Raw genomic sequence first — 23,194 nt, forward strand, 5'->3', positions numbered from 1 at the left:
TCTTTGTATTCATCCAAAGAAAATGAAAACACTAACTTAAAAACATGTACCCCCATATTCTTTGCAGCATTATTTACAATTGCCAAGACATGGAAACAAACCTAAGTGTCCACCCATGGATGAATGGGTAAAGAAATTGTGGTATACCCATGTAGTGGGATGTTATTCAGCCATAAAAAAGAATGAAATCTTGCCATTTGCCCCATGAAGGGACCTCAAGGGCATTACGCTAAGTGCAACAAGTCAGACAGAGAAAGATAAATGATCTCTCTTACAGGTGGAATCTTAGAAAAAAATTAATTAAAAAAAACCTGCACTCACAGATAACCAAGCTCATAGAGTACAGATTAGCAGTTGCCAGAGGTGGGGGATAGGAAGTAGGAAAATTGGGTGAACTGTTTTGGTATTTCATTTGCTTGTTTTAATAAATGGAGAGGGAAAAATAAAAGAGCCCTCCCCTTGAGAATCTGACATTATAGCTGGGAGAGACAGATAATGAACAATAAACAGAATAGTAAGTAATTATGTAATATGTTTGAAAGTGCCATAAAAATCTATAAACACAGCCACAAACGTGAAGAGTTTGCAGTTTTAAATGTGGGTAGGCTTTACTGAGAAAATGACATTTAGACAAAGATGTGAAGGAGGTGAGTAGTTGTCTGTGTGAATATCTGGGGGAAGAAGTTTCCAGATGGAGAAATGGCCTGAGCCAAAAGCCCATGGTGGACGTTCATCTGAGCAGAGGAAGAGCAGAGAGGTCAGTGTGCCTGGAACTGAGTTAGCGATGGGGAGAGGGCAGGGGGTGACATGGTGCCCAGGCCGTGTGGGGCCTTGCAGGACATTATAAGGGCTTCACCTTCCGTCACGGATGAGTGAGACGGGAGGGCAGGGACTTTGGAAGGTCTCAAGCCCAGGAGTTGTAATAGGATGATCTGAGGGCCATCACTGAAATAGCCAAGCCCAGGGGCAGGAAGACCAGTGAGGACGCTACTACTGTCATCCAGACCAAGGAATATGGCAGCACCGGCCAGGTGGTAACAGTGTAGGTGGCAGGAAGTGGCCAGAACCCGTACATGGTCTGAACATTGGTTCAACGGGATTTTCTGGCAGAATGCATTCATTTTGGGGTTGGTCCAAGTCAAAAAAAAAAAAAAAAAATGTTAGTCACTAACAATCATATATATTCATATTAAAACAGTATCCAAAAAAAAACCCCAATAACGATATTATTCTTCACCCATCGTGTTGACAAAAGCAGACACTGAGAAGCATATAGAGAAAGAAGTACTATTATACCATCACAGGAATGTAAATCGGGGTCGTCTTTCTAGAGAATGATTTACTGAGTCTGCCAACATGTTAAATCCCACACCCTTTCACCCCGTGCGCCATTTCCAGTTGCCTGCCCCACAGAAACATTCCCAGAGGTCCAAACGTGCAAGAAAATGTTCACAAAAGGACAATCACTGCCACACTGTTTGTAAAAGCAACCAACTGAAATAAACCTACATGCTTATCGGTAAGTGATTGGCCACGTAAACTGTGAGCAGACACACCGCAGACTACCACACATGCTTTGAAATAATGAGGGAGATATGCACCTACATCTGTTAAGAAAGAGGCCTGGGAGGTGCCCTGAATTGTCTGTAGGGATTACTTACAGGAGGAGGTAGGTTGAGCAACGGAATTAGAGGAGAATTATGTCCTTTTTGTTCTAGGTCGTTCCACATTATTCCTTCCCTTACAGGTGTAGAAGAGCAAATCCATGCATGATTTGTGTATTATCGATGTACGCTTTTTTTTTCTTTTTTAAGATTTTATTTATTTATTATTTGACAGAGAGAGAGAGAGAGAGAGAGAGAGAGAGAGAGCATGCACACACACAAGCAGGGGGAGCAGCAGAGGGAGAGGGAGAAGCAGGCCCCCCACCAAGCAGGGGGAGCAGCAGAGGGAGAGGGAGAAGCAGGCCCCCCACCAAGCAGGGAGCCCGATGCGGGGCTCCATCTCAGGACCCTGGGACCATGACCTGAGCCGAAGGCAGACGCTTAACAACTGAGTCACCCAGGCGCCCCTCAATGTACACTTTTAAGCTTTGGCACAATAACCGTTAAGACCCCATCCTGAGTGCCCACAGTCTGTAATCACGGATCCTCTGGATGCAAACCCACCCCATCTGTACCATACCCTCTGCCAGAGGTCAGTATTTCAGGCCTTTCATAAAGCTAAATGCTTCAGGCTCCTTACTAACCTAGGCCCTTTTTAAATAAGTAGTCATTTTGTGTACCTAATACTCTATCTTAAATTCTGTATTTTCATCCTAAAGAGGAGCCTAAAATGTATAAGCCCCATAAACCTGCATCTGCCCTTACAGCTGCTCAGGCTGGTCTCGCGGCCCTGCTCGGGGGCAGGATGGTAACGTCTCCCACGAAAGCCCTTTTGTAGGCCTCCCAACAGGCTGAGTGGTGACAACAAGCACAGGCAGAAAGGGGAACTAAGAACCAATCCCCCCAAAACAAAGACCTGCCAATGGGTAGACATAACCTCAGTGAGACCCCAAAGTCCTTTTCCACAGTGTGCTGAGAAGCTTGGGAAATTTCATACGAGACACCATCAGCCTAGAGATCAGTCCAAGCCAGGAACACAAGTGAAATAGGAAGAAAGTCAAGACAGTCTCTAAAATGAGTCCCATAACTAAAGGAAACTATTCTTTAGAGTAGAGAATCTTTCAGCCACAGAAACCCAGAAAAACAGGGAGCCAGGAGAGAAGCAGGTCTGTCTCAGGAATGGGTTTTAATTCTCCGGTCCCCATGGCCGGCGCCCCTCACAACAGAGATCGGGGAGAGAAACGCACGGAAGCCTTATGTCTCATTCAAATCTGCTAGCCTGCTCCCTGGCTCTGAGCCCACAGTCACCAGGCAACCGTTGGATTAAGGAGTTTGCCAGGTAGATTGCCCCACACAGACTAGGGTAAGCAGAGGACTCAGCTCTCTGGACCCTTCGACAGATGGGGTTCTCCCTATAAAATAACAAGCTGACATCCAGCAGAGACAGCAGTGCTGGGAGCGTGGTTAATGTGAGTCTGCCCCAGAGAGAGGGATTTGGGATTTGTTGTCTGAGCCTGCACAGCTAGTCCAGCCCCCCGCACCGTAAGAATTTGCCCACTGCCCACATGAGGACTGCTATGTGACCTTTCACACAGCTGTCATCCAAATTAACTCTGTCCAAGCTGAGCCGGGCGCTCAGTGACATGCCGTAGCTGGGTGGTGCCACTGGGTCCACATCTGTGGGATTATCTACCGTTGACTGGCCCTCCTAGAAGCCAGTGGGCAAGTCGGCAATGCAGTGTGACAAGCAGCCCAGATCTGAGGTCAAAGCCAACTGCTAGCTGGTGTGTGGCTACCCAGGCGAGGCTCCATGTCCTGATGGGTACCCGCAGATGGCGATCTCCTTTCCCTCCCCGTCCCTGCTAGAAACTGTCACAGGAAAGGCACGAGGCAGCCCCTGGCGGCTGTCATGTGTTTCTTATCTCCAACAGAAGGAGTCCTGAATACTGGGCAGGAAATCGCATCCCTGGGGCAGGGCTGTGTTCAAAGAGTGTCTCCATCCTCCATCCGTGGATCTTTGCATCTGTGATCAGGAGATCCAGTGGGAAAACAAGAAAGAGAGGGGCCTGCTCGGGATTCTGGAGAGAGCATCTGCCTTCTGCGCTGAGCCGAGTAAAGAGAACAGAAACAGCTGGAGAAGAACCGTGGAGGATGAGCTCAGAGCTGCGCCTGAGGAGCACGTTCATGGGATGGTGTCAGGGACAGGTCATGGCTGGGTCCCGGTTAAAAACCATGACAGACAGCTCACCGGACAGCAATGAGATGCCATTCCCCACTAAGAAATGAGGACTTGGCTCCTTCTGTTCTCATAAGCAGGGGCATTTTTTTTTTCTCATTCAAAAGAAGCGAAATACAGAAAAATCAAAGAACAGATGCAGAAGCCATGACACACCAAGATGAGGAGGATTTGCATCTGCTCAAGGTGACGGCATCGGCAGGCCAGGCCCGAGCGGACCAGGATGCTGGGGATACACGTCTCTAGAACAGGATGTGAGGGTGCTCCAGCTGCAGGATCTGTCACCCCACTGATGGCAAGGGTTGACCGGGCTGACCTGGCTGGCTAGGCGGGTGTCCCCCACTTCCCCCACCGCTCCAGTGCCTCCCTCTGGAAGCTGCTCAGAGCAAGAGGATGACTTCCCCCGAGAGAGGAGGACCCTTCTGGGGTCAAGGGTTTGGAGTAGGGGATTCCCCAGCTAGAACCTCCTGACAAGCTTTCCAGGTCCATTTGTAGGAGAGCATAGGGCAGTCAAGCTTCCACGACTCCAGACACATCCAAATGAGGCGGGGCGGGCCCCTCCACCAGGACTCATCCTGGCCGTCTCCACGGCACTAGAAGCCTGGAGTCCCATCTGCCCTGCATCCGGCCCTCCGCCCTGACCCCTGAGGACCAGGGCCCCCAGCTCACTCACAGGCACATCTCAGTGCCCACCCTTCCACCTCCACGGGACCCTCAGGGCACAGCAGGCTATCCAGGAGCACTTGTCGTGTTGAAATGACCTCATGGCCGGCTACAGATTCTGCTCCTCTTGGGATTCTTTTCTAATCACCTTCAATTCTTGAAAAGACCTCAAACTTTCAACCGTGTGCTGTGCATAGATTCTGTCCGGCTAAATACACGCGATGGTTTCCCCATCTCACCCGGTCACCTAAGGCACAAAATAAAATCAGCTTTGGAAACCAGAACCCAAAAGGAGAAGACCCCTCACTAACATTTCCCAAGAGGGGCCTTGCTTACCTCCCACAACCATAAATTGTAGGCAAGCCATCTGAACCATTGTGCTGTGTGCTTCCAAACAGACAACTTGTCACCATAGCAACACTCACATCTGTCATTACCTCAGAGAGAGAACACCTTTTAAAAGAAATCTACTTAGCAACATGTCATGTTAACTTCTGTGCTTCTTACGGATTCGCTCAGGAATCTAGGCCTGAGTGCCCTGGGATAAGGGGTGCCTCTGTGAACAATCTAGAAGGCATGGCCACAGCCCAGCGTGGCCTCTTCTGCGACCTGCCCCCACCTGTCCTTGGATGATTCAGGTGCCGGGGCCTCCCTGAAACCAGAGCATACCGCCGTTGCATGCAGGGCAGTTACACAAGCCAGTTGTTATGAACATAAAAGCTGTCACCTTAGCATTGTGCATGCAGAGTCTCTTAATCCTCGGGCCAGCCTACGCAGCAGGCGTTACCCCCACTCAGCGATGAGGAGCCAGGCTCCAGCACCCCCCGCACCCTGTGCAGCCTGCTGCCGCGGTGACATCACGAGCCACACCTGGCTCCCAACACACCATCCACACCCTGTGGATCTGCAAATTTTCCCAACAACTCAGAAAAGAGGATTTTTTTTTTTTTTTTTTATCATCTCCATTTTATACAAGAGGAAACTATCTTGGAGAAGTGAAGGATCTTGCCCAAGCCTCTTGAGAGGACAATGCAGGTGCAGAGACACAGGCTCTCCTCCTCGGGGGGAGCCTCCATCCACCCCTCTCTGAGCCCAAGAAGAGGCCACCCAGGCCTCTTTCAGAAGAAATTCCAGCCTCTTACACCGGGTGAAAATCTTCCCAAGCAGGCTAGTCCATTGGCTAGGCCCTCAATTCTTCCAGACTTTACGTGGAACTTTCTTGTGTCCTTAAGGGAAACAAGGACAAGGGAAGCACATGTGAGACTTTCATGCATAGGAGTCTCCCCTGAAGATCTTGTTAAAATGCAGATGCTCACTGGGAAGGCTGAGAGTCTGCATTTCCAACCACGTGAAGCTGCTGGTCCTCAACCCCACCTTTAGGGAAAGGGGATTAAGACCCCTCTGTTTAGAAGAAAAGATGCACTGTAAAAGATGGGGTGTTGCCCCCAGGACAACCCAGGCCTATTGCAGGCTGCATGTAAGACCTTGTGTTGCTAAGGAAGCCTTAGAGAACAGGAAGGGAACCCAGCTCCTGAGGCCGAATTCTAACCTTTAGGAGACTGACTCTACACCAGGAGCCCCTCTCAGGCTCTAAGTCACTATGATAGTGAGATGTCCCCATTGCCTGGCCTAGTACCTGGAATATATTAGATGCCCAATAAACATGGAAGGAAGGAAGGGAGGGAGGGAGGGAAGGTTTGATTAAAAAAAATTGACTTGCAGCAAAGAAGACTCTGAGCTGTGATCTATTTTATAAATTATGTAATGCTTGCACTGTCCAAAACAGGCATAGAATGGCTATTCTATGCCCAATAATTAATTGATAGAAAGAATTCAGCCTTGCTCATGGAGTTTTATGCATTTCTGTCACTCCATGGAATCTGGAACCTACCTTGCATATACTAACTACATCAGCCTTCTAAAACCAAAGAAACTTCTGGATATTGGAAAGATGTAATTTTAGGACCTGTAATAGTTAGTTGTATGTCAGTTTGGCTGGGCCCAGATATTTGGTCAAACATTATTCTGGAAGTTCCTATGAAGATGTTTACAGACACAATGAACATTTGAATTGGTGGATTTTGAGTAAGCAGACTGCTCTCCATAATGTAGGTGGGCCTCCTCCGATCAGTTGAAGGGCTGAATAGCATGAAGATTGACGTCCCCCAAACAAGAAGGAAATTGGCCAAAGACGGCCTTTGGACTTGAAATGCAACATCAGGTCTTCCCTGGGTCTCCAGTCTGATGGCCCACCTTGCAGATTTTGGCCTTGCTACTCTCCTTAATCATGTAAGCCAATTCCTTAAAATCTCTCACTTGCTTTCTCACACTTTCACGTATACGTATGCATACATGTTTTATACACATACACACAACACACCTTATCTGTTCTGTTTCTCTGAAGAACCCTGGCTAACACAGGGGTGGAAAAGGAACTACATTTTGTAGCAGATGGTAAACACTGCTTATCCCAAAAGATACCAAAGTGCAACACACAGACTGGAACAGAAGCTGAAAATACTTGTGGCTGATGAACTAACATGTCACAGGACATCTCTAAACCCAGGAGAACACGGGGCTATGCCTTCAAAGAGTGACAGTTAAACTCCTACCCCCACCCCAACCCCGAATGGATCCTCGGATTACACTCTGAGAAATACTGCAGAACAGGTTTCCTTGGAGGGACGGTCTCAGTCAGAATGAGACAACCCCCCTCTTCTAAAATACAATATGAGTTTTCTTTATATGCCCTTCCAACGTTAGGCAGACCACATGAAACCACGTTTGATCATCTTTGGCCCTATAAAATGACAATTTTGTATAGTTAACCTAATCCATCTACTTGTGCCTCATCCTTTAGACCACTTTGAATAAAGCCCCATTAACACCCAGAGTCCTCTCTCTTCCAGAGCCTCTGGAATGTTCTCTGCCTCACCATCCCGTCTACATCGGCAGCAGGTTGGCGCCGTGTGAGGCTGGGGCATGCTGCGTGGGCTGGGGGCAAGTCGCTTCCTCTCCCAAGCCTGGGTCCTGAGCCACCAGGTGCTGGTGGTGACCGTGCAGGCTCCTTGGGGCTGAGGCAGGACCCAGACGAGGGGGTGCCTGAAAGCACCAGTGGGTGCGCCTCTCATTTCAACCTGCGCCACTGCGAGGGTTGAAAGGCCTCCTTCTTTGTTGGAAGGTGCTACAGAAACACCCCTAATCCTTGTTTCCACATGGGCTGCTGGAAACTCTGGGGCCTGGCCCGACCCAGTGTTTACAGACCCTCCTACCCCAAGAAGTCAGAGACCAGAGAGCTGCTGAGGGCGGGGTCATGCCACATTCACCATCTCCCCAGTGCCCGAGAGGACGCCTAAGGCAAGTGATAAGTACGTGAAGGAAGGGAGGGAGGGAGGGAAGGAAGGAGGAGGGGTTTGTCCCGGCCTAGATCCCTGCTGACCACTCCCTCCAGGTCACCCACCAGGCCGGTCCATGCATCTGGCCACCACCTTCCATCTGAGGCCGTGAGGCCAGCTCTCGCCCCGTGGAGAAGCTAGCTCCCCCCACCTCTCCCTGGTACTGCCACCAGCTCACCCATATCCATGGCTTCTGCCCCCCAGGTGAGCCCAACCCGGCCCCCCAGCTCTCCCGGCCCAGACGACCTGTATGTTCCCAGCCTGGAAACCAGCTCCAGTGTTCCCCCCCTGAGCACCCTGTTCTTTAGCTGCCTCTGTTCTTCCAAAGCCCTGGGCTGGAGAGAGGGGGCCGTTAGAGGCAGAGGACACAGCACTGCCACGTGGCCTCTGCACCCTTCCTGAGGCCTCGCACAGCGACCCGGGGCCCTCCCATGGGCACTAGCAGCCCAACCTCGGCCCTGCCTCATCCCCCTCACTGGCCTCCAGGATCCCCACAGGTCCCACACGAATGCCCCCCAAGACGGCGAGCCCTGGGCTATACACCCAAATGCACACTCCTCCCTCCAACCAGAGGACCTCACCAGCCAAGATCTGCAGGTGCCAGGGGGCTCTGGACCCTGTGGCAGGAACCAACATGAATGGCCCTGGAAAAGCCAGACTGTGGGAGAGAGGGTGGAGGGCAGGGGCTGAAGACCATGTCTGAGGAGAGAAGCCACCCTTGGGGATGGGGTGGCATCAACTAGGCGACCAGTCCCAGCTCTCAAGCCAGGTGTGGTGGGAGTGAAGTCAGGACCCAGGAATACGACACTTTACCACCTCAATTAACGATCGTGTAAGTGGCAAATATCCTCACAGAAGACTCCCCTTTGGTTTTGCTTAATAACTACTATCTAGAGAAGGTCGCACCCTCGCGCGCGCACACACAGCAGATGCCGCATCTGACTCGTGTTTCTGAGGAAGTTCAAGAAGGGGAGAAAAGGAAGATCACTGGAAAGAGGAGAATCAAATGCTCGAGTCCAAAACCAAAAACTTACCACAAATCTCAGAAATCCCATGTTTTGGCAGATAACAGCACAACGTGGGCCCGCCCCCCGGGAAGAGGAGCGGGGGCTGTTGCTGTGGTTGATCTGGCTCAGTCTGCTGGGAGCTCCGTTCACCCACGAGGCGATTCCTACCGCCGGGAACCCAAAGGCAAGTCGTGTGCGGGGACAGACCCGCCCGAGGGACATCCCACCAGAGTGCGGCCGTGGCTTTTAACGCTCCTAAACCAGGGCGCTCCCTCTCCCTGAAGGACCAGGAAGCAGATGGAATCCCAGGGGCTTCTCCTTCTACCCAACATCCTCAAGATGGAGGCGCATGGCCCCTTTGGCTCCTGGAAGGCCCCCAAGGGTGGGGTGGCCACCTCTGGATGACCCGAGGCCTGGCTCTCGGGGGGCCTGAGCCAGCAGGCCCAGGACCCCGCATTCAGATGCGGGCCGGGCATCCAGACTTTCTCACTGCCAGACAATACTCACTCGATACCGCACACCTGCTAGGGAAGCACAACATTTCATTAAGCAAATCAGGTACGGCTTTGGTAGCTTTAGCTTCTACAGAGATGTGAGGCTTTTGGCAGCTTAAACCCTAATCCTTCTCACAGCCATAAACCCTGAAAGAAATGAGAACACGTTAAAGGGGAGTGACAGCCCAGATAACTGAGCATCACTCTTCTTCGCTCTGTTTCGTCCCCTCCTTTGTTTTCCACTCTCTGTGTCTCCCACTCGTAATATCTGCCCCATATTCATATATTTGATACCATATAAGCCACATCTGAAATTGCTTCCTGAACAGGGAAGAATATGGCAACGTGCGAAATGAGATGAAGCGAGCGATGAGCTGTCGGACCGCCACCTTACCAAGGAGGGAAATCAGGCCCCAGTGGGACGTCCCTGCCCATGTGCCGCCGGGAGCATGTCCCCCGGGCCCAGCAGAGACTGGGTGGTCGGGACGCGAGCCTCCCAGGCTCCCGCAGAAGCAGCAAGGTTAGGGACTCGCAAGGGTTTCCAGCTTCCTTAGGCTCCCGGCTCCGAGAGAGGCATTTCTGCGATGTCAAAGGGCCGGCAGCAGCAGCAGGATTTCCTGGGGTGCCAAAATCACGCCCACAAAATGAAAATGCACGGTCCTGGGCCCCGCTGAGTCAACATCTCTGTGTTCTCCACCCAGGATGAAGCCAAGGATCTGCACTTTTACCAGGCGACTCCTAGCTCATGCAACATGAGCACCATCATATGCCCTGCAGTCTCCGCACGGCGTGACCAGGGCCCTCCCAGGGCACCCACACCGAGGTTCCTGCACCCCCAGATCCAAGCTTTAGCAGCTTCCTTGCTCTGCCTGCCCTCCCCTCTCTGACGCCCGCTCCCCCGTGAAGCCACAGTCTCAGGGCGCCCTGTGTACTGACCCTGGCTTGATGCCATCCTGCCAATGCTCCCCTCCCTGCATGAGCCCCCCCCAGTGCCCAGGACATCACGGGCGCCTGACTGGTTTCCCCAGCAGCCTGCCAGCGCTGCCCACAGCCTCGTGTTAGCCTTCACTTGGCATCAACGGGCTAGATGGCAAGGAAATGTTTATTGAACAAACAGATGGATCTTTATTACTTTCCTCCAGGAATTCACTTGCCCCAAACACACAGCTTGTGACAAAACACAGCCCAACCAGAACTCTTGCTTGATTGCAGTCTGCAAGCTACATGCATTTCCATGACTCTGAGCCTGGTACATGCCCTTCCCCCCACTTCTCTCCCCCAGCTTAAAAGCCACCTCCTCTAGGAACCCTTCTTTGATTTCCTCTTATTCAACAAACCTGTCCTGAGTGTCTACTGCAGCTCAGGCACTCTGCGGGGCTGAGAACAAGCTGAGAACAGGCAGGAGGGGTCCCTGCCTGGACCCTAAAGGAGCAGCCAAATGCCACAGTGATGTGCGCCCCCCGCCTCTCCCAGTACCTCCGCCAGAGTCCCTCTTTGGAGCCATTTAGCTCCTACGTCCTAGAATTACGTACCACGCATGCAACACGCACGTGTACAAGGCACGGCGCAGCTTCTAACAGGCAATGTGCAAGCGCTGAGTCGTGCTCATGAACCCACACACTTAAAAGGACAAGTTCTTCTAGAAAGGTTTGTTGAATAAACAATAAACAAAGCATAGAAAGAAACAGCAGGGGGATCTAGGTGAGGCTAAAAAGGAAAGCTAACACCTGTTAAAACCACAGGGAGACACCACTACATGCCGATCAGCTTGGCCAAAACCCGGAACCCTGCCAACACCACGTGTTGGGAAGGACAGGGAGCCACAGGAACGCTCATGCGTCACTGACGGGAATGCAGAATGTGCAGCCACTTTGCATGACGGTTTGGCGGTTTCTTACAAAACTAAACCTACTGTTACCATATGATCCAGCAGTCATGCTCCTTAGTATTTACCCAAAGGAGTTGAAGACTTATATCCACATGAAAACCTGCACTCGGATGTGTATAGCAGCTTTATTCCTAATTGCCAAAACGTGTAAGCACCCAAAATGTCCTTCAGCACGTGAGCGGATAAACTGTGAAACATCCAGGCGATGGAATATTACTCAGCACTAAGAAGAAATGAGCTACAAGCCAGGAAAAGACATGGAGGAAACCTAAATGCGTATTTCTAGGTGAATTAATCCAATCTGGAATGACCACATCCTGCAGGATTCCAAGCATACGACAGTCTAGAAAAGGCAAAACTATGGACACAATAAGGAGATCAGCGGTTGCCCGAGGTTACGGAGGGGCGAGGGGAGGGATGATAGGCAGAGCACGGAGGGTTTTCAGGGCCGGGAAACTACTCTGTATGTATGATAATGGTGGACACATGGCCCTGTGCATTCGTCCAAACCCACAGAACGTACACACTAAGAGAAGACTGTGATGTCAGCCGTGGACTTTGGGTGACACTGATGACGACATGTCACCGTAGGTTCGCCAACCGTAACAAACGTCCCACTCTGGAGGGGGCTGTTGATAACGGGGAGGCTGTGCCTGTGTGGGGGGCAGGAGGTATAGGGGAATTCTCTGCACCTTCCTCCTAATGGTGCTGTGAACCTAAAAGTGCTCTGAAAATAAAGTCTTTAAAAAGTTTTTAAAGAATAGTCTCCATAATAATAGTAGCCACTCTGTCTTACTCTTATTAGTGACAAAACCAAGGTCCGCAGTCATGAACGTCAGAGCTGGAGGAGAGCAGCCTCATCTGGCTCTAAGCCCACGCTCTCCCCAGCTCCAGCCCGCCTGCAGGTGGGGCGGCAGGATCTGGAGCTGGCCTCCCCAGGGCTGCCGAGGGGCTTTGGCTCACCACAGCTCAGGGGCCTGGGCAGGTCGTGCCAGCCACCTACGACCCACTGGGGACTTCAAGAGACAGGAGCCGCTGAGGGCCCTGGACCACGGCTGTGCAGCCCAGGGAGGTACACTGGCCAGCAACCTGCAAGGGTGGTGACATCCTGCATAGAATGGGGACGGGGGCCAGCACAGGCCCCGGAGTTCGACGGCCTGGGTACAAATGCGGGCTTCTGCCTCCTACCAGCTCGGTGACCTTGGGCACCTTACTTCACTCCTCCACACCTCAGTTTCCCCACCAGTAAGATGGGGGTAATCAGGCTTTCTACGCTGTAAGATCGCTGTGCCATCCGGATGCGGTGACACTCACAAGCACCCCACAGAGCTGGGAGATAGGAAGCCTGCCACGGATAGTTGCTGTTCTATCAGCTGTCACTTCTCAAGCCCTATGCCAGACCTACTGTGTCCCTTAGCTTACCTCATCCTCACCCCACAGCCAAGGAAGCACGACAGTCTCCATGCTCCGAGGCCTTTCCCAAGGCCGCCCAGGTAATGAGAGGGATCTGGACCAAGGACCCCTCCCTCCAAAGATGCTGTGTCGCCCTACCTTTTGGGGTGAACAGTCCCTGTGACAGGTGCATCCGCCCGCAGTGAGCAGCCCGGCCTCGCTGACTGGCACATTCCTCGAGTGGTTGTGACCTGGGAACAGTGGAGTCCTGGCTGCAAGAGGGGGCGGGGGAGGCTGGACAGAAAAGCCCCAGGTAATGTAAATGGAAACTCTAACCGACAGGACTGCACCTGGTGTTTTTGCATTTCCCAAGACAGCTGAAGGGATTGTGTCTGAAGCTTCACACCCTGGAGGAAACCCGTCTGTAGCCATCAGGGTGGCTGGACTGGGTCCCAAAGCCACCTCATGTCCCAGCCTAGAAATTCGGTGTGGGAGCTGATTTAAATGCAGCCCCTCGGGTAACCTGGGACCCATCTGGGAGGGGCCTTGACCCAAATCCCAGCCAGGGCCGGGGGCCGGGGGGGATTCTCTCTTGGCTCCAAGGAGAAGGCAGTAATGCTCTGTTCCCCACAGACTCCTGGGGCATTAAAGGGAGACCCCAAGACCACTTGTCCGAGCTGTATGTGAACTGTGCCGGGGAGGCCACCCCCTGGGAACCCTGAGGGTCTGGCTCCTTCTGGCACCAACTATGCGGGCAGCATACACCCAAGACCCGGGCATCATGCGGGAAGTGGTGCTCAAATAGATGACATAAGCTGCCCAAGGTCACACCCAACTAGAAGAACCGGGACTCAGAGCCAGGCTTGACTCCAAGGCCCTGGCACCTTCCCTGAGCCTATCTAAACAGGACCTGCAGCCACCATAGCTGGGAGAAACCAGCCCGAATGTGTCGCCAGTCAGCGGCCACCCTCTAGCACAGAGCACAAGCCGTGGCACCCCGGGGAAACCCCAAATACCAGAAGACAAGGTCCATGGCCTTGAGCTGCAGTAAGTTATAGGGCAAGCAGTGCAACTGTGCGAGTGACTGGAGCCAAATCCCTGCATCAGCAGGGCTGGCTCAGCTGTGTCAGACAGACAGACAGGCACGTGCAGAGCGGTCAGGGGCCTGGTGAGGCTGAAGGAGGCCTCTGCAGCTGGGTGGCGGGGGGTGCAGCCAGCCAGCGGGCACTGGTCTGTAAGGGTGGCCACAGAGGATGAGGAAGTCCGGCAGCAGGCCGAGCCAAGACCAGGCCCCACCACTCGGCTCCAAGAAGAAGGTGGCCAGGAGGCCTTCCAACCGCGGTCAGAAATTTTCATTTGAAACGGGAGGCAGGTGGAGAGTGCCCTGTAGGGACAGAGACCGCAACGGTGCTGGACACAGAGCCAGGATCTCACGGAGCCATGAGTGTCCCTGCGGGCAGCAAGCACACGAGGGGCTCAGAGGAAGCGCCCCACTGCCCCATTCTGGTAAGCGGGGCTGCAGTGCCCAGCTCTGGGTCCAGCTCCCCACGGCCTGACCCCCCCCCACTCCCCAGTCCCCAGAAAAGGTAGAGCAATGTTTGTTTGACTTACCTATTAACCACTTCCCCCAAATAGACCCATGCCTGTGGGGTGTTCCAATTCAGGACGCTGCTCAGACTTGAGTTGCCAACCCTCCTACCTCCTGGGACCCTCTCAGAGAGGCTCCTCTATGATCAGTGACGGCCCGGACTAGACCCCCAAGAGCAAGAGGTTCAAGCACTAAAAAGGTGAATCAAGGCCAGATGTTGACGAAGGGGCTTCAAGGTGAAGAAACCATCTCCAAGTCAACTCACAGCTGAGCTCAGGACCCCTGGCTCTCCCTTCCAACCTGTCCCCCCGAACTGTGTGCCCCTTGGCCTCCCAGCCCCCCAAGCCTGTGCCTGTCCTTGGTGAGAGGACTGCCCCTGCACTCAGGGTCCCTGGTCACCTGGTGGATTCAGAGGGCACAACTTCCAAAGGGGGGACCCCAGCTCAGCAAGTAGCCTGGGACTTTTGCTCTGACACCAGCACTACATCATCAGGCAAACTGCCAAGAGCAGCACCCACAGGGGAAATGGGCCAGGCAACATGAAAGCAAGAACAAAACCAAAATCGGGTGGGTTATTTTTATCATGCTATAGACTTGCAGCAGAGACCTGACAGCTAAAGGGGCATCCCAGGCGTCGGGCAGGTTTCTTTCACCCTCTGCCTCTTCCCTCCTTTGGCGCCCCAAGCCCCTTCCTCGGGAAACTGAGAAAGTGGATCGGGTCAGAGCAAAACAGTCCTCATTCTGCCTTCTCCACAGGAAAAACTAATTAGTCGCCAAATATTCGGAATGGGTAATTGCTACCTGAATTAATAAGGGCAAACAGCCGGCAAGAAAACAGTGGTTTACTATTTCTGAGAGCTTGCCTCTCTAAACCCGGAGTCCCAGGCTCTGCTGGGAGGCACCGGCCCTGGTGAGACACGTCTCCCACTGGCAGCCTGCAGAAAGGGGCACATGGCAGCCTGCAGCTGCCCCCACTCCTGGGTCAGTTTAAACACTCCTGCGGTTAGGGGTCACCCTCTGTCTCCTCTAACACCCAGCACACGTGTGCTCACATACATGTGCGCACTCACACAAATGCTCATGGCACATATGCACACACACCACACACACGCTTGCACCACCCACACACAGGCATGCACCACCCACACCGTGCGTGCACACACACACATGCACACACCACACATGCACACGCACCACACACAGGCATGCACCACCCACACTGTGCGTGCACACACACACGTGCACACTCACACGAATGCACACGCCACACATGCACACGCACCACACACAGGCATGCACCACCCACACCGTGCACGCACACACACACGTGCACACTCACACAAATGCACACACACACATACACACAAACTACACACATGCCTGCACCACACACACACAGGTATGCACCACTCACACCGTGCATGCACACACACATGCACACTCACACAAATGCACACGCCACACCTGCACACGCACCACACACATGCCTGTACCACACACACACAGGCATGCACCACCCACACCCTGCGTGCACACACACACGTGCACACTCACACAAATGCACACGCCACACCAGCACACACACCACACACATGCCTGCACCACACACATAGAGGCATGCACCACCCACACCGTGCATGCACACACACACGTGCACACTCACAAGAATGCACACGCCACACATGCACACGAACTACACACATGCCTGCACCACACACACACACCACACGTGCACACACACACGTGCACACAGCACCTACCAGGGACATCCAAGGGTTCCAAGGAGAATGCATCAAACCAGATTCTCACCCAGGGTTTTCACCAAGTTGCCCCAAGTTCCCCAACTCTGACAGGGAGTATGTAGACCAAACTGAGGGGGTTGCAGGCAGAAGGAGGAAGAAGAGGGAGGAAAAGGAAAGTTGAGATGACCCTAAGGAGAAGAAAACAGGCACGTGGGGAGGCTGGTGCAGCCCCAGTCCACCCCACCCCAGTACAGGCTCCAGAGTCCCCCCCAGAGGGTCCTGGGGAGCCTGCTGAGCCCCACCATGACCTTGCTGTGTAACCTCAGACACATCACTTTCCCTCTCTGGGCCTGGGTTTCTGCCTGTGTAGAAATGAAGTGGGTCCGTGCAATCATTTGAACAGTTCTGAGGCGCTGCCCCCCAGGAAGGCTTCAGTTCAAAATTGGGGTCATCACAGTCTCCCCTGCCTGCAGCCCTTCCCCCCCTCCACCCCTACCGGAGCATTTACCACAGGACTTCCCCTGCACATGGCAGCAAGTAACTTCCTCTGGGGTGGCCATGTCTCTCTGGAGGCGTCCCAATGTCACAGGCAGCTTAGCTTCTCGCCGCTGTCAAAGCCGCACAGAGAATTCTAGGCTGCATCTGCGGGGGCTGCCCATGCCAGCAGTGCATCTGTGTGAAGCTGCCATGGAAATTAAGTGTGTCCACATGATGCATATGATTTGTCCTTCACTTTTTTTATTTAATGACATATTGTAAGCAGCTCTCATGGCTGTATGTGGACAGTTCTTTTCCTAACAGCCCAGTAACACAGTAATTCTATCGAAGGCTGTATCACAGATCCAACTGAACCCCTACTCAGGCGATTTTATTGCAGGTTTTTCCAGTCTTTGGCTTTTATAAATATTGCTATAATAACTCTGCTTATAGGTACCCATTCTGTATAAATGAAAAGTTCTCCGTGTGTAGATATCTACCCGTATTTTTAAAGGTTCCTATTTGCCTAGAAATAAAGTCTGGTGCCCCACACACCAGGTCCTGAGCTGCAATCACTTCTGGGGCATGGGATCAGGGAAGAAAACTCAAGCTTTCTGCAAGCAATACCTTATACTGTTTGGGAAATGGAATGAGTAAGGGGAAAATAAACAAAATGCAGCCCCTGTTGAAACCTCTTTAGAAGTGGTTTTCTTAGCGGGTATGGATCTGGCAGGAGCAGAGTTACAGCAGCACGGAACGAAGGGAGGACGATGGATGTGTCGGGCAGAAGGGAGCCCGGGGCCACCGCTTTGTTCTGCTGGGTCAGCTCTCCCCTGGGCTGGCGAGGGCAGGACCTGGGTTCAAATCCTGCTCTGTGCACTCACCTGGTGCCCGGGTCTTGTTCTGTGTGAGGACTTCCATTTCCCTGTGTGTAGAACGGGACACGCAGCCAGCAGGTCACACGAGACCACCAGAGAGTGCCTGGCATGGAGGGGCCACCATCAGCCTCTGTCCTGCCATCTTCCTCCCTGCTCCAGGTCCTGAGATAAAGAAACACTGAATCTCACAGCTACTCCTTAAGTTCCCACGCCTCTCTCTCCAGCCTCCCCCACGGCCCCCAACTCAGTCTCAGGGCGTCCCCACCCTGGGGCCTTTCTCCGGAAGAGAGAACCCCTGACAACACCACGTCTTTGGGCACAAATGTGAGCACAAATGTCTAGAAATCCCCAGATGATTAATAACTAAGACAACCCCCTTTGTCACTAATGATATATGGCAATAAACCTACTGGCCAATGTTTTTTACTGATTTATTTTTCTAGGAAAACACAGTAAGCCCAAGAACACAGAAACACAGCAACTCCGGGGTTGAGCAGGGATATTCTTTAAAAATCCCAATGGTGCTTATACAGTTTAGCGATCTTTCCCTTCATGTGGATGCACCCTGGGTTAGGAGTCAGGACCCCTGCCGGCACAAACAGGAAGGGAGTCCTGGCAGGCAAGAGCACACAGTGCAGTGGGCCTCACACATCCGCTCTCCACGGTCACCAAACGCTGAGCAGCCCACACCCCTGCCAGGATCCACGGTCACCTGCACCCAGGCAGGCCACTGACTAATCCCAGCTCACCTAGGGCCAGGTGACCTCAGGAATCAGTAACTTGAGCCAGAAGTCCCAGCCTCCTCCTCTGTAAGGGAGCATCTCTTCCCTCGAGGGTTGTCAGAGGATCCCATGAGATAAAGTTGACCAGCCAGTGGGGTAACGGCTGATGTCACCACATTCCCACCGGTCTCAGGAGGCTGTTCCCACGGTCAGATGGGCTCATGTCTGTGAAATAGTGTGAGGATATGAGAAGCAGGGCCCCCCCCCCCCCAGGAGCCAGCCCTGGGTCCCCACCCAGCCGGACTCCCCAGGACTGGGAAGGAAGCTCATCAGAATCCAGAATCGCTGTTAGTCACCAAAGGCTCTGCTCCCCACCACCCCAGTAGCCTGCCTCCCTGCCCCAAGAGCAGAGTCTCCCGGGTTCCCAGTCCAGGAATCGGCCTTCGGCCCTCCACCTAGAGACACTTTGAACACTTCAAGGGCCTCACTCCAGAGAACATCAAAGACCACAGCATTTCCCATGGCATCCTTCAACCAAGTGACCTGTGAATGTCCATCCCCATGACCCGGGAGCTCGGCTTTGACTAGGGAGCCAATGGCCCCCCAGATCCCATGCCCCAAATCCATTGCAGGGGCCGGTGACACGGCTTCCCCAGTGGAGGGGCTGAGATGGGTTCTGCCTGGGACTTGCACCTTTACCCCACTCAGTAAAGAGCTGTGTCTCTATAAACCTCTCCTCCACTTTCTTATGAGCTAATGGGTTAAACATCTTTAATTTTAGAAATAATTGCACACAACTGTAGAGCACACACTGGCCCCGGGTCCCCCAGCTCGTGATCTCTCCACGCGTAGGGGACAACAAGATTTTTAGGCCTATCCCAGTTACCCACCCTGGCCACAAATGAAATATTAATGAAAGGTTAGGCTCGCAGCCTTCAGAAAATGATTACTCGAGACAGCAATTATATTTTCCCCCTTTCTGTGTAATAAAACTGCACCTCACTGTGCAATAGGAATTAATAATTCTGAACGCTGTTGTTACTGAGGCAACATCAAAGCGCAAGGGAAGGCATGCCCACGAGGGAACACACACACACACACACACACACACACACACACACACACACACATCGAGACCCACAAAGAAAGTGGGTGACTTCAAAAGAGCAGGATTCTATATTCAGGGCTGGGATCCTTTCTCAAGGTCATTAACGGCTCTAGCTGACTGAAAGAGTGGCCCAATTACAAAGCACACAGAGAAACAGAAATGAGAACAGGACATAGTGACAACTCCAACTCTGGGTCACTCCGCACGGCCGCCAGCCTGGCAAGTTCCTGGAGCCAATCGGCCAACTCCCCAGAATTCTTCCAAGGGACTCAAAACCTCAGGACAGCCAGCTGACTCCAGAGCCAACAGGCAATTTCCATGTAAGAAGAAAGAGGACACCCCATGGCCTGGAAGAAAAATAGTGGCCATTTATTGAGCACCTGCTATATGCCAGGCAAGTGCAGCAAGGCGGGAATTCCCAACCTCGTTTGATAGATAACAGCACTGAAGCTCAGAAAGATTCAATGATCTGCCCGAGGTTACACGGTAAATGGCAGACTTGGGATTTTAAACTGACATCAAAGAGGGTGAGGGTGGTCTGTGTCTCTGCCCTGTTCATTTCACTCCCCACAGACCACCTAGCAGGGTGCCTGGCAGAGAGCAGGCGTTCAAGAAATTGTACTTATTTAACCAATGCATGATTACACTGGATCGAGCATCCATGCTCAGAAGGCAAAACTCTGCACCTTCTCAACAGACTTGAAAAGAAAAAACAATTGTGACTTTATTATCTTTTAAATACAGAACACTTTGTGAATTTGCATGTCATCCTTGTGCAGGGGCCATGCTAATCTTCTCTGTATTGTCCCAATTTTAGTAGATGTGCTGCCGAAGCAAGCACGAGAAAACGCAGTTGTGACTTTCAATGAGTCTCAGCCTTCAGGGAACTGGGGTAGGTGGGGGAAAGGGCAGGCATGCGATTTGGCACATCCCGTGACAACAGGCACCCATCAAGCCCCCCCCAACGCATGCTCTAATTTTACCCCTAGAGGCACTGTCAAACATTTTTCATAAGAGAATATAATAATCCACTAGATTAGTGGGATACCATACAAAGCAATTACGGTTTCGTTTTGTTCTGTGACCATATGAAAATCAGAAATTTTTCATGACGCTCCCTTGAAGGAACCTTCTGCTACCAGATCATGCCCTGACCCTCGGGGGGGTGGGGACTGCCCACCACCCTTCAGCCCTCTAGGTAACTCTGGGGCAAATGAGAAAAACCTTAAGGCCTTTGAGAACAAGGTCATAGGTTGCAGCAGAACAGAATTGCATAGCTGTGATGGGGCTCCGGATCATGTGGCCCGGAGCCGGGGGCCCAACAGGCAAAGGAGAATCTGCTGACCCTACTGGAGGTGGGGAGAGCTGCTGAGGCAGGGGGAATAAAGCTGTCCTGGGGTCACTGAGGTGGGGGCGAGTGAGGCCTTCCCCTTTGACAGGGAAGAGCAGGGGTTCCCAAGTGCTGTGCATGTGGAAAGAAGGCCCAGGGAGGCCAGGAAATGGTCAGCAGGGTGGTGGGGCAGACTGCCTGCTGGGTGGGTTCTTTGCGCCCCAGGATCCTTCTGGATAGTGCAGCACCTCTGTGTATGTGCGAGGGGCTCGGGCAGCCCTTTGTGATGCGAAAGCCAGGAGGGGCAGGAGAGGAGGTGAGAGGGGTCTGTGAGGGAGCGCGCTGGGCGGACTGAATAGCCCTTAAAGCAGACAGAGTAATAGAAGCCCGGTCACGGCCCAGCACCCAGGCTGGCGAGAGAACTGACGGGCAGCAGCCGGAGGAAGGGACACCCGCTTGCTGAGCGTCCCGTGCGTGAGCGGCGTGCTCAGTGCTAGATTCAGTGTCAGAAAACGCAAATACAGCCTGTGAGGGTCATGGAGCCGTGTGACAATGTCGGCACAGCCCGCGGGCAGCCAGATACAGAAACGAGGGTCTGCGTCTTGCTGGGGACTCATGACAGAGCCCAGGGGCCTCAGCAGCTCCCCCGTGGACACCGCCTGCCAGGGGCGGTGTTTGCACCAAGGGCTCGGATGAAGTGCACCGGGGTCCCTGGGACACCTTCCAACCCAAGGTTCCATGAGAGCCCCCGACGGCCCTCTAGAATGAGGACACCCTGGTGGGAAGCGTGGAGAACACCACGGCCAGGGCCACTGCTGGCGGGAAAGACGGACAGAGGGGCCCACCACCTCCGGAAAAGGGCCAGAGCGCCTGCTTTTTCTGACACCAAATGAATCCACTGACACTCATCCTCCTTAGCCACACGTAGGCCCAGAACCAGAGAGCCACAGGCCAGAGGTGGCAAGGCCCCAGCGTCCTCCTGCCCTTAGCTTCTTAGTGCTTCCCTGCTCAGCAGGGCCTGGCCAGAGAGGCCACACAGAGAAAGGGCACAGTGGCAGAAAGAGGGGCGGCAGGTGGTCACACCCCACCCCGGGGGGGCCCAAGGGATCTGGGTCCTGGGACCGAGCAGCCTGGGGATGCCAGTAGAACAGAGTTCCTCGGGAAGCCCCCAGGGCCCTCACAGGCCTTCCTGACCTGCCTCTGAGCGGGGGCAGGGACCATCCTTGACATAGGACAGGCATGAGAGAGCAGGCAGATCCGCACAGAGCCTCCGAAAGCCAGGGCTGGGCTCCCTGGCTGGGGACCACTTAACCACGGGCCTCAGCCAGTGCTGACCACAGATGCCCCAGGCTTCACATGCAACTGAGTGAGTGGCATCTGCGAGGAGAAGAAGCGGGAATGTTCCGAGAACCAGATCCTCCTTCCGTCTTCCAGAAAATTGAGGCCATTTTCCAGGAAGGTAGAAGAAGTCAAAGAAGCTGCTTTCCACAAGCCTGAGAGACAGGGAGGGCACTGTTCCAATCACAGATTCCAGCGGTGACCACCTGCTCGCGTGCAAAGGGCAGGGAGTAGGCTACCCAGGCTAGGAACGCGCAGAAGCTGGCGCCAGGGCAGCGTCGGGGTTCAGAGCAAGCTCCCAGTTCCCCCAGCCCCGCCCAGACCTGTAGGAAGAGTCCTTCCTCAGCAGTGCTCCTGATTCTTCCACCACCTGAGGCCTCACCGGGCATGGGGATGGGAATGCCTGAGGATAGGGGAAGCACACCTGAGACGTGGCCACCTTGCGGCCCCGGGCCTACGGAGAGACAAGCAGCTGGGCCCCCAGGTGGAGGGGGCACCGCTCCTGCCTCAGAGAAGCACCCTGAGGGTTGTGCTTCCCCCTGGTCATGGTCACGGGGAGAGGGGGCGCTGGGAGGAGGGGGCGCTCTGCCTGGCTGGGGGAGGCACGGGGGCATCACATACTCACTATTCATTCCATAACACTTACTGAAAGCCTCGCGATGCGCAGTCTTAAAACAGAAGCGGTCTCAGAGGGGAGAGACTTGTGACTATCCGACCCAGTGCAGGGTGATGGCCAGCCCAGGTCGGGACAGGGACAAGCGCCAGCGCGGGCACAGAGGGACGTCCGCCCTGGCCGGAGCGCGGGCTGGGGTGCAGAGCAGGGAAAGGGAGAGAGAGTGCGCGGCCCGCGGGACCCCAGGGCTCAGCTACGGGCGCCTCTCTAGAGCCTGGATTGAGGAAGTTGGGGTCAGAGCTCCAGACAGGAGTCCTTGCTGCTGAATTCCCCTTCCAGACATCAGAGGCAAAGAGGAACACGCATTCGAGACCACCTGCGCCAGCACTTCCCGCTGGGTCAGAAAAACAGGTCGCGTCGTCTCGAGCGCGGGCGCAGGGACAGGTTCCGCTGCACGGAAGTGGCGGCGGCCCCCGGGCGGGCCCGGGGCGGAGCTCCGAGAGGCCCCGCCCGCCGCACGCACCGCGCGCAGCCTCGCCCGGGTCCTCCTCCCGGTTAAGCTTCCCAGCCGGGTCCAGGACGCCTCCTCCGTGCACCTTCCCGTTCCAGCCTCCCGGCATCTCCTGCAACTGTCAAAATCACCTCTTTTCAAGTCCATTTCATTGCTCAAGACTTTTTTAGATGAGGCCTTTCATTATTCCTGGGCCCAGATACAATCC

General features: G+C 53.7%; 1 long non-coding RNA gene and 1 other non-coding gene across 7 annotated transcripts in view; both read right to left on the bottom strand.

Moving 5' to 3' along the window:
* The window catches only part of LOC113937171, a 110,628-nt gene extending 87,684 nt beyond the window's left edge, over nucleotides 1–22,944 (bottom strand). For 5 of the 6 annotated variants that reach the window (XR_003524528.2, XR_003524529.2, XR_003524531.2 and 2 more), the window contains exons 1-3: nucleotides 22,509–22,944; nucleotides 18,114–18,311; nucleotides 17,371–17,526 (exon numbers count right to left, since the gene is read on the bottom strand). This is a non-coding gene — a long non-coding RNA (uncharacterized LOC113937171). Of the gene's footprint in view, nucleotides 1–17,370; nucleotides 17,527–18,113; nucleotides 18,312–22,185; nucleotides 22,266–22,508 lie in introns of all 6 variants that reach the window. The other variant, XR_003524530.2, reaches the window with a different exon arrangement.
* LOC113938758 lies at nucleotides 19,929–20,035 on the bottom strand. Its single transcript, XR_003524967.1, has one exon. It is a non-coding gene; the product is annotated as a U6 spliceosomal RNA (small nuclear RNA).
* Nucleotides 22,945–23,194: the final 250 nt, after the last annotated feature.

This window comes from Zalophus californianus, chromosome 8 (genome assembly GCF_009762305.2).
Source record: "Zalophus californianus isolate mZalCal1 chromosome 8, mZalCal1.pri.v2, whole genome shotgun sequence".
Taxonomy (NCBI): Eukaryota; Metazoa; Chordata; class Mammalia; order Carnivora; family Otariidae; genus Zalophus; species Zalophus californianus.